Source organism: Xenopus laevis, chromosome 2L (genome assembly GCF_017654675.1).
Source record: "Xenopus laevis strain J_2021 chromosome 2L, Xenopus_laevis_v10.1, whole genome shotgun sequence".
NCBI classification, from domain to species: domain Eukaryota; kingdom Metazoa; phylum Chordata; class Amphibia; order Anura; family Pipidae; genus Xenopus; species Xenopus laevis.
This window is the reverse complement of record NC_054373.1, coordinates 92,269,636-92,286,992: the sequence shown is the minus strand read 5'-3', so window position 1 is coordinate 92,286,992 and position 17,357 is coordinate 92,269,636. Positions and strand designations below refer to the sequence as shown.

The 17,357-nt window shown below is 46.1% G+C and overlaps 1 long non-coding RNA gene across 1 annotated transcript; it reads left to right on the top strand.

Annotated features, from left to right (window-relative positions):
- Positions 1-6,657: 6,657 nt before the first annotated feature.
- On the top strand, positions 6,658-17,077 carry LOC121399999. Its single transcript, XR_005965458.1, has 2 exons — positions 6,658-7,328; positions 16,619-17,077. It is a non-coding gene; the product is annotated as an uncharacterized LOC121399999 (long non-coding RNA).
- The last annotated feature ends 280 nt before the right edge of the window (positions 17,078-17,357 follow it).

Below are 17,357 nucleotides of genomic sequence, written 5' to 3'. Positions count from 1 at the left end.
GAGAAGATGAAAAGAAGAACATGGCACCGATGAACTCCGCTGGACAGAATCTGCATGGAGGGGTAAGTAAAGAGTTAGGGGCATTTGCCCGGGGGGGGCAGCTAGGCTGGAGGGAGGAGGGGGAGGGTCTATGTAGGGTTTTTTTTTTTATTAAGGCTTTGTTTCTCCTTTAATTAGTGGCTGTTCTTTTGGTATGTTTGTTAGCTTCTCCACTGTTGCCATCTCCTCTGGTCCTCTGGCCTGCCGTTGCTACTGCGACCGTATAGATTTATTTATCACAGATTCAGTCAATTCCTTATTTAAATATTATATATCTTTTGTGAGTATACTGTAGCTGTATTTATATGAAACATTATGATTACCTTGACATTCTTCTAGTTATGTTACAAGATGAAACAACTGCATATATTACATTATATTTTATTGTTTATATTTTATATATTATAGATTTAGCAGTCATCACAAGAGCAAAGTTTGCACCAGTTCTGTATTAGCCCATAGCAATCAGTAGGCCAGTAAATGCTCCCTGTCGATTGGTTTCAAGTTCTCTAACTGTAGCTGGATACCATAGCTGGATCTATGGGATTAATAATTCAGAGATTTCTGAATTTTGGGATTCGAGATAACAGATTCCATACCTATACTACTGAAAAACACACAGATGTACCAGTTTGGTTGAAAGGCTCTTGGCAGTGTAGTATACACAGCCAAAAAAAAGCTTTTTTTTGTTGAGATTGGATACATTTTTCAAGATCTACTTTTAAAAAATCTACCCCTACTTATGAGACCAGTTCACATACCCCCACATAATCAGGTATTTGTTAGACCTCACCCACTGCTCTGCACAAAAGTACACACAAAAGAACATTTTAGCTTTCATGATGTTTTAGAAGGGCTATTGCTTACTATTGTTTCTTCCAAAACAGGTTGTTGCATCCATGTACAGGTATGGGATCCATTATCCAGAAACCTCTTATCCAGAAAGCTCCAAATTACAGAAAGACAGCCTCCCATACATGCCATTTTATTCAAATAATTCAAATTTTAAAAATGTATTTATCTCTAATAATAAAACACCAACTAAGATATAATTTAAGGGGTGGTTCACCTTTAATTTAACGTTAAGTATGTTATAGAATGGCTAATTCTAAGCAACTTTTGGACTGGTCATCGTTTTTTCTTTTTTATAGTTTCTGAATTATTTGTCTTCTTTTTTGACTCTTTCTTGCTTTTAAATGAGGGGTCACCCCATCTTAAAAACAAGTTGTAACGTACTAGTTAGTTTGAACCTTTAGTGACTGCGGGTACACAGAGATGCACATGGAACCCCTGTGGATTCCGGTGTTCACCGATGCCCTTTTGGGGCCCCGGGCTTTCCGCTCCACACTATGCTGCAAATCAAGCAACCTGTGCATTCAGAAGGATGTTTATATAAATCACCTTTTTATTGTAGACTTTATTTTACATGCACCATATGCTTTATGGCCATTATTACTATACAAATTAGTTTCATTTACATCTGTATTTCATCTACAATGTATACTGTACAGTATATAGTATATAGTGCAAAACATACAGTTCGTTCATTCAAATGTGCTTCCCCTTTATCTTTCTCCTTGCCATTCTTATTGTGTTGGTCCTGGTGCCTTGGGAAGAGACAATTGTATGCCATTGTGAATAGGAATGTCAGGAACATAAAACAAAGGAAACCTTTAAGAAAAGAGGTATGTAGGCGTCAGTCTTATGTATCAACATAAATAAGCTCCGTTCTAATGGGTTTCATTATTTAATCGCTTGATGTATGAATGTTCTGAGAGCACAAAGAGAGTATTACAGCCAGGGGCGATCCTGGCCCATCTGCCGCCTGAGGCAGCAGCAGTTGCTGCTGCCCCCCCTCCCCCGGAAATTCACTCTTAAAGGACCAGGAGCAGCATTTTTGCTGCCCCTGGTACCTAGTGGGGCACTGCCGCCTGAGGCAACAGCCTCAACTTGCCTCATTGGCGAAGCACCCCTGATTACAGCAATGAGAGCCCCATAGCAGCAAAGTCAGAGGAGGGGCTGCATGACCCAGCTCGGCATGCCAGCGGGTGATAGGCAGAAATTGGAGGGAAAGGGGGGGAAGGGGCAGAGCAACAGGCTGAGAGAGGGAAACAAAAGGAGACTGGGTAGGCTGGGCTAGCCACCATTTTATGTGGGCAGCGAGGAAGAAGGTTCACTTACCAACTGCAGATGGCTGCCAATATGGATGCCCTCTTGGCTCGGATCAGGACAGAGGCAGAGCGCAGGGGAGATGAGTGGCTTCGGCAGCTGCTGCCAGAGGAACTGCCACAACAGCCGGTGACGACTGGAGTGAGGACCCGCAGGTCCAGGCCGCCGACCAGACTCAGTCCATCACCCCCAATTCAACGTCGGCGGGTACCATCGCGGAGCCCACAGACAGGGACCGGGAGCGGTAAAGGGAGCGGGCGGCCCAGAGCGTCGGCGAGAGACAGCCGCTCCGTTGATGTGCGGCGCAGCACCCCCGCTGCTAGTACAGCACCAGCGCAGAGGGGCAACGTGAGGAGCCGCCAGCCTAGTAAAAATGGGAGCGGAGCAGCCCGTGGGAGCAGCGGAGATGACAGCCTGCACCCCCATTCAAGCACAGAGGTTCCGGTCCAAGAACTTACAGAGGAGGAGGGAGAGACGTCTGCTCGGCGCGACGGTCAGGCGAGTAATGAGGGAAATGCGGGAGCTGCCGGCTTATGGAGGGAGCATGCGCATAGGCCGCAGCAGGACAGGAGAGATTTTTTAAGTGAGCAGGGTATGCGCTCACATAGCAGTGTGGCCACCAGCACAGGACAGAGGAGGGAGACTGTTGGGGGGGCCCAGGCAACGAGCATTAGGGATGGCACAGGACTGCACAGTTCAGGAAGGGTGGGGGGGCCAGATGGCGACCCCCAGACGGCTGCCTGGCTCGCAGGTTCAGCCTGGCAAGGGATTTCCACAGCACCAGTACCACAGGCAGGGCCAGCGAGAGGTGTGGTGGCAGGGTGCCAAGTCTGGGCCACAGGGACAGCACGTTCCAACATATCAGCGGTGGGTAGGGAAGGGTCGGCAGTGGCTAATAGCACTGCAGGCCAAGGTGTACCCCCCCCACTTGTTTTACTTCAGGTCGACGGAAGAGGAGATGGAGATGCGCAGCAACCACGGACAACGCAGGACAATGGCACAGACATCTCAACAGGGACTGATACCATCAATACCACAGGACAAGGTACTCTCTCAGGGCAAGGGGCAACTATCGACAATGCTGTTCCAAGCACTTCCCATTCAGGGGGGGAGGCTTTGGCTGGTTTCATGGCGGGCTTACGTCAGCTTTTAGGTCAATGGGAAGGGAAAAGCCAGGTGGTAGGCTCTGGAGGGAATAACATGGCAACCCCACTAGGGTCAAAGGGAGCAACGGAGGCAGCAACAGTAGGGGCAGAGGATAAAAAAGGGGAAACAGGGGACAAGCCAGTACCTATGTCCGATGCATCAAAGGGGCATGCGTACATCTGTTTTGAGGGTCCTATGGGGGCGCACTTAAAACCGGAAGTGCGGGAAAAAATATGGAAACGCGAGTATGTGGACATTTTCACGTTACTGCCCCTGGAAAGGTTTAATATTGACAGATTTGAAAAGGGCAAGGAGCATAGGAAGGAGGAGGATGAGGACAGGAGGCGTTTTAGACTCATACCTAGGACATTCGGGAACTGGTTGCAGGCGTTCTCGATCTTAGCCAGCATAGTAGGAGAAAAACATCCTGAACAGTGTTCGGCTTTGTTCTGCTATTTGGATAACATTTGGAAGCAAATAGAGTATATGGGGGCCTCGCCTGGCTTCGGTATGATGAGCAGTTCAGACAGAGAATGTCGATTAGGCAGGATCTAAATTGGGACCACAGGGATATTGGGTTGTGGATGCGGTTAATGAACAATAAGGGCTATCAAGGTTACGGCACACAGGGAAGCTCAGGGCAACAGCCCTTTCAGGGCAGCTCCAGCGGGCAACCTCCCAGCCCAGCTGGAGCACACAAAAAAGGAACATGTTGGTTATTCAATGACAGCCATTGCAAATGGGGGGCATCCTGTCGTTTTCGGCATGAATGTTCCCAGTGTGGAGGGAACCACCCTCTTAGCAGATGCTTTAAAAAAGGAAAAAGAGAAGGAAGCGATTTCAGGAGGGGTGCTGGAAAAGGGCTGGACGCCAGTGAGAATAGAGGCGATGCTCCCTTGGCTAAGTAAATATCCGGCTCGGGAAAAAGAATTGCTGCGTGGGGGGTTTTCTGAGGGTTTCCAGATTCCCGGGGGTACAGAAAAAAAAGGGGGGGCCAACAGGAACTTAAAATCAGCCCGGGAGAATCCAGCGCTAGTGTTGGAAAAACTGCAAAAAGAAGTGGATTTGGGCCGCATGGCAGGCCCCTTTAAAGAACCCCCTTTACCGAACCTTAGGACATCCCCACTGGGGCTTGTGCCCAAGAAAGAGGCGGGAAAGTTTAGGCTTATACACCATCTCTCTTACCCGAAGGGAAGTTCAGTCAACGATGAAATTGACAAGGGGTTAGTGCGAGTGTCATATACATCATTTGATGAGGCAGTGCAGCTGGCAAGGCAAGCGGGAAAAGGGGCATTATTGGCCAAGGTCGATGTGGAATCTGCCTTCCGGCTATTGCCGGTACATCCCGAGTCATTGCACAGGTTAGGGTGCCAATTTGAGGGGCAGTACTATGTTGACAGGAGTCTTCCTATGGGGTGCTCAATCTCCTGCGCATATTTTGAAGCCTTCAGTACATTTCTGGAGTGGGTCGTGCGCACTACGGCAGGGGTGAGGTCGGTCATTCATTATTTGGATGATTTTCTCTGCGTGGGCCCTTCTCAGTCCAACTTATGCGCAGTGCTCCTCCAGACACTGCAGGACGTGGCAGCAAATTTTGGGGTCCCCTTAGCGCAGGAAAAAACAGAAGGGCCGACTACATGTCTGAAATTCTTGGGAATTGAGATTGACACTATACGGCAGGAGTGTAGGTTACCAGAGGATAAAGTGTCAGTATTGGCAGAGGACATAGGATATGCAATGAGGGCAAAAAAGATAACGCTAAGACAGCTCCAATCCCTATTGGGTAAATTGAACTTTGCCTGCCGAATTATTCCCATGGGTAGGGTTTTTTCCAGAGGGTTGGCCCTGGCGACAGCGGGGGTTACACAGCCGCACCACTTTATTAGGCTCAATTCGGGGCACAAGGAGGATTTAGCGGTCTGGAGCTCTTTTCTCAGAGATTTTAATGGGAAGGCTTATTGGCTGGGGAGCACAGTCGAAAACTCGGAAATCGCCCTGTTCACAGATGCTTCTGGGTCAATTGGCTTTGGGGCATATTTTCAAGGGAAATGGTGTGCGGGACAATGGCCCTTGGAATGGACAAACAGTAAACTCATTGGCAACTTGGATTTCCTGGAACTTTTTCCAATTGTGGTGGCAGTAGAGCTGTGGGGTCGGTTGTTGGCGAACAGATCTGTGCTGTTTCGGTCGGACAATACGGCAGCTGTGGCAGCGGTCAATAATTTGACTTCCTCCTCTCGCCCAGTGCTAGCTCTACTGCGACACATGGTGCTGCGTTGCTTACAACGCAATATATATTTTAGGGCGAAGCACATACCAGGTGAAGTTAATGAAATTGCTGATGCTTTGTCTCGCTCACAGTGGATCAGATTCCGGGGACTGGCGCCCGAGGCGGAACAGGAGGGAGAGCGATGCCCAGACCGGATTTGGGAGCTGGTGCATCAGGTATGATGGATTGGGTACGAAGGTCCTTAGCCCCAAGCACCTGGAGCAGTTACAATAAAGTATGGTGTGACTGGGCTCGTTTAGAGCAAGAAATGGGGGTGTCGGACAACAATGATGACAGGCTGGGGCTCCTGGCGTGGCAACTGTCAAAGGATTTTGACAGTAATGTGTCCGTCAGCGTGATCGAAAGGAAATTATCGGCTTTGGCCTTTTTGTTCAAATTTCGGGGCTGGACGGATGTCACAAAAGATTTTGCTATCAAGCAAGCGTTTAAGGGATTCAAGAAGGGAAGGAGGTCAGCAGACATTAGGAGGCCCATCACTTTTAACATTTTGGAGGGAATATTTAGTCAACTGGGTTGCATTACACATTCACCATTTGAACAGTTGTTATTCAAATTGGCCTTTTCCTGGGCTTTCTTTGGGGCATTTAGAATATCTGAGTTGGTGAGTCCCAACAGGGCAGGAGCAGGGGGGGTTTTGCGAGAGGACATAAAGAGGGAAGAGCAGAGTTTGTCGATTAGGATTCGGGAGGCAAAAACTGACAAAGGTGGAAAAGGTTTTTTAGTGGAGCTACATGGGGTAGAGGGATTCGACATCTGCCCAATAAAATGTTTTGATGAATACTGCAGGGTCAGAAAAGAACAAGTGGGCAGTTTTCTTATTCACCAGGATGGTTCGGCCTTATCAAAATTTCAGTTTGTGGCGGTGCTGAGGAGGTCACTGGAAGGGTTAAAACTGGCGTCGGCCGAGTATGGGAGTCATTCGTTTAGAATAGGGGCCGCCACTGAAGCAGCCAGATGGGGTTTGGACGAAACAGTCATTAAAAGGATTGGTAGATGGGAGTCTAACAGGTTCCGTTCTTATATTAGACCAAGTAGAGTTGAACAATAAAAAAAAAAAAAAAAAAAAAAAAGGAAATAAATAAAGAGCCGTGGGGGCTAGTGGGGATTAATACAGTGTTAGTGATTTGTATCTTTTTCAGGTAACCGGCCCTGCAAGGCGTGGCTTCTGGGACATTCATACATACATTGGGCAGAGCAACGGGCTATGTTTCAACGGTCGGATGGCCAGTTGGGCTTTCAACACACGCAGGTGCAATTGCGGTGGGTCAGCAGGAGGGGGCTTAAATGGGTGGAAATTGTACCCCTGGTTGTGCAAAAAGCGAAAGAATTCGGCCCTCCTAACATTATTGTTTTACACGCGGGGGGCAATGATGTAGGGCAATGTCCCATGAAGTTTTTAATAAAAGACATTAGGAGGGATTGTCTCAGATTGTGGTCACTTTTTCCTGGGGTCGTTCTAATATGGTCGGAGATCATCCCTAGAGCTCATTGGAGAGGGGCCCATTCGCACCAAGCCGTAAACAGGGCTAGGATTAAGATCAACCGGGCAGTTTCAAAATTTGTGCAGGGCAATGGAGGGATAATTGTGAGGCACATGGAACTAGAGAAAGACAGGGATTATTTTCTACCAGATGGGGTGCATTTAAACGAGTTAGGCCTGGACCTATTTAATTTCAGCTTGCAGGTAGGGATGTCGCGGACTGTTCGCCGGCGAACTTGTTCGCGCGAACATCGGCTGTTCGCGCTCGCCGAATGTTCGCGAACGTCGCGCGACGTTCGCCATTTTGGGTTCGCCTTACCTGGTGCTTTTTTTTGACCTCTCACCCCAGACCAGCAGATACATGGCAGCCAATCAGGAAGCTCTCCCTCCTGGACCACCCCCACACCCCCTGGACCACTCTCCTTCCATATATAAACTGAAGCCCTGCAGCGTTTTTTCATTCTGCCTGTGTGTGCTTGCAAGAGCTAGTGTAGGGAGAGAGCTGTTACTGATTTCACTGATTTGTTTGAGGGACAGTTGATAGTAAGTTTGCTGGCTAGTAATCTACTTGATACTGCTCTGTATTGGAGGGATAGAAGTCTGCAGGGATTTGAGGGACATTTTAGGGTAGCTTTGCTGGCTAGTAATCTACCTTCTACTGCAGTGCTCTGTATGTAGCTGCCTGCTGTGGGCACTGATCTCTTCTGATCTCATCTGCTGACTGCTGTAATAACCCAATAGTCCTTGTAAGGACTGCTTTTATTTTCTTTTTTGTTTTTTTTACTTTGCTAGTTGCTACTATAAGCCCAGTGCTATTAGTCTAGCAGTGTTGGGGAGTGGGACTGGTGTGCTACTGTGCTGCTCCTAGTAGTTCAGCAGCACCAACCCGAGAAAAATATTTTTTTTAATATACATATATTTTTTTTTTCTTTTACTTATCTTACTGTTCTTTAACGTGTACAGTGCTGTTGCTGTTCTTCATAGTAGTGCACCAATAGTAGTGCACTTGCAGGCATTATTTGCTCAGTGTGTTCTTCATTTTCAAACAACAACCATCTAGCTGTGTGAGCTTGTTCACATTCTGTCTAAATATCAATAATAATACCGTCTCTAGAAACACCACCCGAGTGACGTTTTTCAGGCAGCAATAATATATTCCGTATCCACTGCTGTAGTAGTGTATACGTTAACCTTGTAGGCATTATTTGCTCAGTGTGTTCTTCATTTTCAAACAACAACCATCTAGCTGTGTGAGCTTGTTCACATTCTGTCTAAATATCAATAATAATACCGTCTCTAGAAACACCACCCGAGTGACGTTTTTCAGGCAGCAATAATATATTCCGTATCCACTGCTGTAGTAGTGTATACGTTAACCTTGTAGGCATTATTTGCTCAGTGTGTTCTTCATTTTCAAACAACAACCATCTAGCTGTGTGAGCTTGTTCACATTCTGTCTAAATATCAATAATAATACCGTCTCTAGAAACACCACCCGAGTGACGTTTTTCAGGCAGCAATCATATATATCGTATCCACTGCTGTAGTAGTGTATACGTTAACCTTGTAGGCATTATTTGCTCAGTGTGTTCTTCATTTTCAAACAACAACCATCTAGCTGTGTGAGCTTGTTCACATTCTGTCTAAATATCAATAATAATACCGTCTCTAGAAACACCACCCGAGTGACGTTTTTCAGGCAGCAATAATATATTCCGTATCCACTGCTGTAGTAGTGTATACGTTAACCTTGTAGGCATTATTTGCTCAGTGTGTTCTTCATTTTCAAACAACAACCATCTAGCTGTGTGAGCTTGTTCACATTCTGTCTAAATATCAATAATAATACCGTCTCTAGAAACACCACCCGAGTGACGTTTTTCAGGCAGCAATCATATATATCGTATCCACTGCTGTAGTAGTGTATACGTTAACCTTGTAGGCATTATTTGCTCAGTGTGTTCTTCATTTTCAAACAACAACCATCTAGCTGTGTGAGCTTGTTCACATTCTGTCTAAATATCAATAATAATACCGTCTCTAGAAACACCACCCGAGTGACGTTTTTCAGGCAGCAATAATATATTCCGTATCCACTGCTGTAGTAGTGTATACGTTAACCTTGTAGGCATTATTTGCTCAGTGTGTTCTTCATTTTCAAACAACAACCATCTAGCTGTGTGAGCTTGTTCACATTCTGTCTAAATATCAATAATAATACCGTCTCTAGAAACACCACCCGAGTGACGTTTTTCAGGCAGCAATAATATATTCCGTATCCACTGCTGTAGTAGTGTATACGTTAACCTTGTAGGCATTATTTGCTCAGTGTGTTCTTCATTTTCAAACAACAACCATCTAGCTGTGTGAGCTTGTTCACATTCTGTCTAAATATCAATAATAATACCGTCTCTAGAAACACCACCCGAGTGACGTTTTTCAGGCAGCAATCATATATATCGTATCCACTGCTGTAGTAGTGTATACGTTAACCTTGTAGGCATTATTTGCTCAGTGTGTTCTTCATTTTCAAACAACAACCATCTAGCTGTGTGAGCTTGTTCACATTCTGTCTAAATATCAATAATAATACCGTCTCTAGAAACACCACCCGAGTGACGTTTTTCAGGCAGCAATAATATATTCCGTATCCACTGCTGTAGTAGTGTATACGTTAACCTTGTAGGCATTATTTGCTCAGTGTGTTCTTCATTTTCAAACAACAACCATCTAGCTGTGTGAGCTTGTTCACATTCTGTCTAAATATCAATAATAATACCGTCTCTAGAAACACCACCCGAGTGACGTTTTTCAGGCAGCAATCATATATATCGTATCCACTGCTGTAGTAGTGTATACGTTAACCTTGTAGGCATTATTTGCTCAGTGTGTTCTTCATTTTCAAACAACAACCATCTAGCTGTGTGAGCTTGTTCACATTCTGTCTAAATATCAATAATAATACCGTCTCTAGAAACACCACCCGAGTGACGTTTTTCAGGCAGCAATCATATATATCGTATCCACTGCTGTAGTAGTGTATACGTTAACCTTGTAGGCATTATTTGCTCAGTGTGTTCTTCATTTTCAAACAACAACCATCTAGCTGTGTGAGCTTGTTCACATTCTGTCTAAATATCAATAATAATACCGTCTCTAGAAACACCACCCGAGTGACGTTTTTCAGGCAGCAATAATATATTCCGTATCCACTGCTGTAGTAGTGTATACGTTAACCTTGTAGGCATTATTTGCTCAGTGTTTTCTTCATTTTCAAACAACAACCATCTAGCTGTGTGAGCTTGTTCACATTCTGTCTAAATATCAATAATAATACCGTCTCTAGAAACACCACCCGAGTGACGTTTTTCAGGCAGCAATCATATATATCGTATCCACTGCTGTAGTAGTGTATACGTTAACCTTGTAGGCATTATTTGCTCAGTGTGTTCTTCATTTTCAAACAACAACCATCTAGCTGTGTGAGCTTGTTCACATTCTGTCTAAATATCAATAATAATACCGTCTCTAGAAACACCACCCGAGTGACGTTTTTCAGGCAGCAATAATATATTCCGTATCCACTGCTGTAGTAGTGTATACGTTAACCTTGTAGGCATTATTTGCTCAGTGTGTTCTTCATTTTCAAACAACAACCATCTAGCTGTGTGAGCTTGTTCACATTCTGTCTAAATATCAATAATAATACCGTCTCTAGAAACACCACCCGAGTGACGTTTTTCAGGCAGCAATCATATATATCGTATCCACTGCTGTAGTAGTGTATACGTTAACCTTGTAGGCATTATTTGCTCAGTGTGTTCTTCATATTCAAACAACAACCATCTAGCTGTGTGAGCTTGTTCACATTCTGTCTAAATATCAATAATAATACCGTCTCTAGCAACACCACCCAAGTGACGTTTTTCAGGCAGCAATAATATATTCCGTATCCACTGCTGTAGTAGTGTATACGTTGACCTTGTAGGCCTTGTTTGCCCAGTGTGTTCTTCTTCTTCATTTTCAAACAACAACCATCTAGCTGTGTGAGCTTGTTCACATTCTGTCTAAATATCAATAATAATACCGTCTCTAGAAACACCACCCGAGTGACGTTTTTCAGGCAGCAATAATATATTCCGTATCCACTGCTGTAGTAGTGTATACGTTGACCTTGTAGGCCTTGTTTGCCCAGTGTGTTCTTCTTCTTCATTTTCAAACAACTCCCATCTAGCTGTGTGAGCTTGTTCACATTCTGTCTAAATATCAATAATAATACCGTCTCTAGAAACACCACCTGAGTTGTTGTTGTTGTTGTTTTAAAAATAATGCCAGGCAAAGGCAGGCCGCCACGCAGAGGCACAAGGGGCCGTGCTGCTATGCTATCCTGTGGCCCTAGGAAATTGCCCAGTTTTAAAAAGGCAATGACCCTGAACTCCCAAAATGCTGAAGAGGTAGTTGACTGGCTTACACAGCACACCCCATCCTCTACCGTTTCTAACTTTACCACAACATCCTCATCCTCCACTGCTATGGGCACCCCACGTAACACTTCCTCCACCACCGGCGCCCCTTCTTCACTGGAGTCAGAGGAGTTATTTTCACATGAGTTTCTTGAACTGAGTGATGCGCAACCATTATTGGCAGAAGAAGATGAAGGAGATGAGGACGTTACACCAGATTTAATTCTGGCAGAGAACACAACAGAGATGGACATAATGAGTGATGACGAGGAGGTCCCCGCTGCTGCTTCCTTCTGTGTGCTGTTAGAAGAAATTGATGCATCTGAGGAGAATGAGGATGAGGAGATTGATGTTTTATGGGTGCCCAGTAGAAGAGAGGAAGAGGAGGATAGTTCAGATGGAGAGACGGAGAGTCAGAGAGGCAGGAGGAGAATAAGACTTAGAAGAAGCAGGGAGGACAGCTCGCAGGGAACAGTAGGGCAACAACATGTATCGGCACCTGTGGTCAGCCGGCCAACGCACCCGCCATTGCCGCCAACGCCGCCGACTTCTACTGTTACCGCCAGATTGCCAGCCTCAAAAAGGTCAGCAGTGTGGGATTTTTTTAATGTGTGTGCCTCTGACAAAAGCGTTGTCATTTGCAATGAGTGCAGTCAGAAACTGAGTCTTGGGAAGCCCAACAGCCACATAGGTACAACTTCTATGCGAAGGCACATGAACGGCAAGCACAAAGCACTTTGGGAGCAACACCTCAAAGGCAACAGGCAAACTAAAAGCCACCCTCCTTCTGGTCCAGCATCTTACTGCTCTACCTCTGCTGTCCTTCACCCGTCTGAACCACCCTCCACTCCGCCTTCCACCTTGACCACCAGTTCCCATTCCCAGTCATCTGCCCCCAGCCAAGTTTCTGTGAGGGCCATGTTTGAGCGTAAGAAGCCAATGTCTGCTAGTCACCCCCTTGCCCGGCGTCTGACAGCTGGCTTGTCCGCACTCTTAGCCCGCCAGCTTTTACCATACCAGCTGGTGGACTCTGAGGCCTTCCGCAAATTTGTAGCAATTGGGACACCGCAGTGGAAGGTACCCAGCCGCAATTTTTTTTCAAAAAAGGGAATACCACACCTGTACCACCATGTGCAGAGCCAAGTCACCGCATCTCTGTCACTTAGTGTTGGGCCAAAGGTCCATATGACTACTGACGCATGGTCCTCCAAGCATGGTCAGGGCAGGTATGTCACCTACACTGCCCACTGGGTGAACTTGGTAATGGCTGGGAAGCAGGGAATGTGTAGCTCAACAACGACAGTGGAGTTGGTGTCACCGCCACGGATTGCACGCGGTTCTGCCACCACCTCTACTCCTCCTTCGCTCTCTACCTCGTCTTCTTCCTCTTCTTCGTCCTCTGCTGCTGGGTCCTCCTCCTCCACACCTGTGCACCCCCAGCTCCCCCTAGGCTATTCGACGTGCCAGGTACGCCGTTGTCATGCTGTCTTGGGGATGACGTGCCTGGAAAGCAAAAACCATACCGGATCTGTACTCCTGTCATCTCTGCAGTCACAGGCCGATCGGTGGCTGACCCCACACCAACTGAAGATCGGAAAAGTGGTGTGTGACAATGGAAGCAATCTGTTGGCAGCACTGAGACTGGGCAATTTAACACATGTGCCCTGCATGGCACATGTTCTGAATTTAATAGTACAACGTTTTGTCTCAAAGTACCCAGGATTCCAGGACGTTCTCAGGCAGTCCAGGAAGGTGTCGGCCCATTTCAGACGGTCCTACACAGCCATGGCACGCCTTGCTGACATTCAGCAGCGGTACAAAATGCCAGTCAGGCGTTTGATTTGCGACAGCCAGACTCGCTGGAATTCAACGCTCCTCATGTTGGAACGTCTGCTGCAACAACAAAGAGCCGTCAACGAATACCTGTTTGAACTGGGTGGTAGGACTGGATCTGCAGAGCTGGGGATTTTTTTACCCCGTTACTGGGTGCTTATGCGCGATGCCTGCAGGCTCATGCGCCCTTTTGAAGAGGTTACAAATATGGTCAGTCGCACCGAAGGCACCATCAGCGACCTAATACCCTTCGCTTTCTTCCTGGAGCGTGCCGTGCGATGAGTGACAGATGAGGCTGTAGACCAGCGTGACGAGGAGCAGGAAGCGCACGATTTCTGGTCAGAATCACCAGAACGAACCCAGGCACCTGCTGCAACGCAGGGAGAGGTGTCAGAAGTGGAGTCAGAGGAGGAAGGTGGCTTTGTGGAGGAGGAGGACCAACAGGAGCAGGCTTCCCAGGGGGCTAGTGGTGACCTTTTGGGGACCCCTGGTCTTGTACGTGGCTGGGGGGAGGAGACCGTGGATGATGCAGTCCTTGATAACGAGGAAGCGGAGATGGATACCTCTGCATCCAACCTTGTGAGAATGGGGTCTTTCATGCTGTCATGCCTGTTGAAGGACCCCCGTATCAAGAGGCTTAAGGAGAAGGACCTGTAACTGGGTCGCGACTCTACTAGACCCTCGGTACAAGCATAAAGTGGCAGAAATGTTACCAACATACCACAAGTCTGAAAGGATGCTGCATTTAGAAACCAGCCTGCAAAACATGTTGTACAATGCTTTTAAGGGTGATGTCACTTCAGGAACTCATCAACATTCCAGGGGCAGAGGTGCCAGTAATCCTGCCACGAGCGCACCTGCAAGGACAAAGCACTTTGGCCACTCTGTAACGTCAGACATGCAAATGTTTTTCAGTCCAAGGCAGCGGCAGAACCGTTCGGGATCCACCCTCAAAGAACGCCTCGACCGGCAGGTAGCGGACTACCTGGCATTAACTGCAGATATCGACACTCTGAGGAGCGATGAACCCCTGGACTACTGGGTGCGCAGGCTTGATCTGTGGCCAGAGCTGTCACAATTTGCCATGAACCTCTTGTCTTGCCCCGCCTCAAGTGTCCTCTCAGAAAGGACCTTCAGTGCAGCAGGAGGGATTGTAACTGAGAAGAGAACTCGCCTAGGTCACAAAAGTGTGGATTACCTGACCTTTATTAAAATGAATGAGGGGTGGATCTCGGAGGGTTACTGCACGCCGGAAGACTTGTGCTGAGTTTCTGATTCTGACTCCCCATGCAGCTGTCCTTCTCTGCACGCCTCATGACTCCACATACAGCTGTCCTTTAGCGTCCTCCTCCCTCCACCACCGTTACAAACTAGGGTGCAAACCCTACTGGTTTAATTTGAATCCAGGTAAATCCTGAGTTTTTCTGGCCTCTGTGCTTCAGTGGCTGTGACAAAAAAATTGAATATTTTCAGCATTTATATGGCATATTTTTTATGGCCTCTGTGCTTCAGTGGCTGTGACAAAAAAATGAATATTTTCAGCATTTATATGGCATATTTTTTATGGCCTCTGTGCTTCAGTGGCTGCGACCAAAAAAAACAGAATATTTTCTGCATTTATATGGCATATTTTTTCTGGCCTCTGTGCTTCAGTGGCTGTGACAAAAAAATGAATATTTTCAGCATTTATATGGCATATTTTTTCTGGCCTCTGTGCTTCAGTGGCTGTGACAAAAAAATGAATATTTTCAGCATTTATATGGCATATTTTTTCTGGCCTCTGTGCTTCAGTGGCTGCGACCAAAAAAAACAGAATATTTTCAGCATTTATATGGCATATTTTTTATGGCCTCTGTGCTTCAGTGGCTGTGACAAAAAAATGAATATTTTCAGCATTTATATGGCATATTTTTTCTGGCCTCTGTGCTTCAGTGGCTGCGACCAAAAAAAACAGAATATTTTCTGCATTTATATGGCATATTTTTTCTGGCCTCTGTGCTTCAGTGGCTGCGACAAAAAAAACAGAATATTTTCAGCATTTATATGGCATATTTTTTATGGCCTCTGTGCTTCAGTGGCTGCGACCAAAAAAATTGAATATTTTCAGCATTTATATGGCATATTTTTTCTGGCCTCTGTGCTTCAGTGTCTGCGACAAAAAAAATTTATATTGTTAGCATTTATATGGCATATTTTTCCTGGCCTCTGTGCTGCAGTGGCTGCGACCAAAAAAAATTAATATTGTTTGCATTTATATGGCATATTTTTTCTGGCCTCTGTGCTGCAGTGGCTGCAACAAAAAAAAAATAATATTGTTTGCATTTATATGGCATATTTTTTCTGGCCTCTGTGCTGCAGTGGCTGCGACAAAAAAAAATTAATATTTTCAGCATTTATATGGCATATTGTTTCTGGACTTCTGGTTCAGTGGCTGCGACAAAAAAAACATAATTTTTCAGGAAAGTACACATGCCTAATTTTTCAGGGTTCTGCAACAGTGGCAAAATCGCATCTTTTATGGTCACCGCAGGTGATCAATAAAGTAGACCAAAACTGGGCCCACACTGCAGAATCAGTGTTTTTTGGTTCACTTCACTGTACATTGAATTACCTCTGCCTGACAGTGCACGTGCGCACAAGCACGGTGACTGCTAAACACACCACTACAGAAATATTGCCACCAACAGGACGAACATCCTGGAGGTGACAAGCAACTAGTAATTAAAAACTATTATTTGCTCACTTAACGGTATCATTCATTAAAGCTCTTTGCGTCTTTTTGCGTTGCAGTAAGCACCGCGTTTCGTCTTTGCGTGTGAACAGGCTGTAACCTTTACACGACTTGATTGGCATGTAGACGCCGGACGTTTTAAAGCATTTTATTACACAGGTTTAGAAATGTAGTGTGATTTCTGCCCTTTACAGCACAAAACGCAGCGCTGTGTCAACAATGGATTTTTTAGAAACATTTTTGCCCTTGATCCCCCTCTGGCATGGCACTGTCCAGGTCGTTGCACCCTTTAAACAACTTTAAAATCATTTTTCTGGCCAGAAATGTCTTTTCTAGCTTTTAAAATTCGCCTTCCCATTGAAGTCTATGGGGTTCACGACGTTCGCGAACCGTTCGCATTTTTGACGCAAGTTCGCGAATATGTTCGCGAACTTTTTTTCCGACGTTCGCTACATCCCTACTTGCAGGAGGCCATTACATTGGCTTGGAGGGCATGGCGGTGTATGCGGAGCTGAAGGTGTCCAGCTCGGCATACAGTGGCGGGTCTTTTTGTCAGTCTGCCGGGGAGGTGATCTGTTATGGGATGACTGATCAGGTCAAATGGGTGGTTTAACCCCTTAAGGTGGGTGACCACGGTTAACAGATGGAGTACTAAAGGGGGGCAATAGGAAGCCCCGGGAGAGGCGGCAGGGATCCTCTTAGCTAGGGATTGGGCGGCTGGAGGATATCCTGGCTTGCTTTGGAAGGGGTAGACTGACAATGGGCTCAGGCAGACAAGTTTGGGTTACTTATTGTTATTATCTAATGGAATTGTTGTAATGTTATAAAAGGGATGTTATGGATGAACTATTTCATGCTTACAATTGTATTGATGTTATGCATTGTTATGTACTAATAAAAGCTGTGGCCATGATCATTCCAAATAATGATATTTGTCACTGGTTATTATGAGTCAGAGGAGCGAGTGTAGGCGGATGCATGGGTCATGAGAGCCCCATAGCAGCAAAGTCAGAGGAGGGGCTGCATGACCCAGCTCGGCATGCCAGCGGGTGATAGGCAGAAATTGGAGGGAAAGGGGGGGAAGGGGCAGAGCAACAGGCTGAGAGAGGGAAACAAAAGGAGACTGGGTAGGCTGGGCTAGCCACCATTTTATGTGGGCAGCGAGGAAGAAGGTTCCCACCCACCCTCCCGTTAGTTTGGAAATAA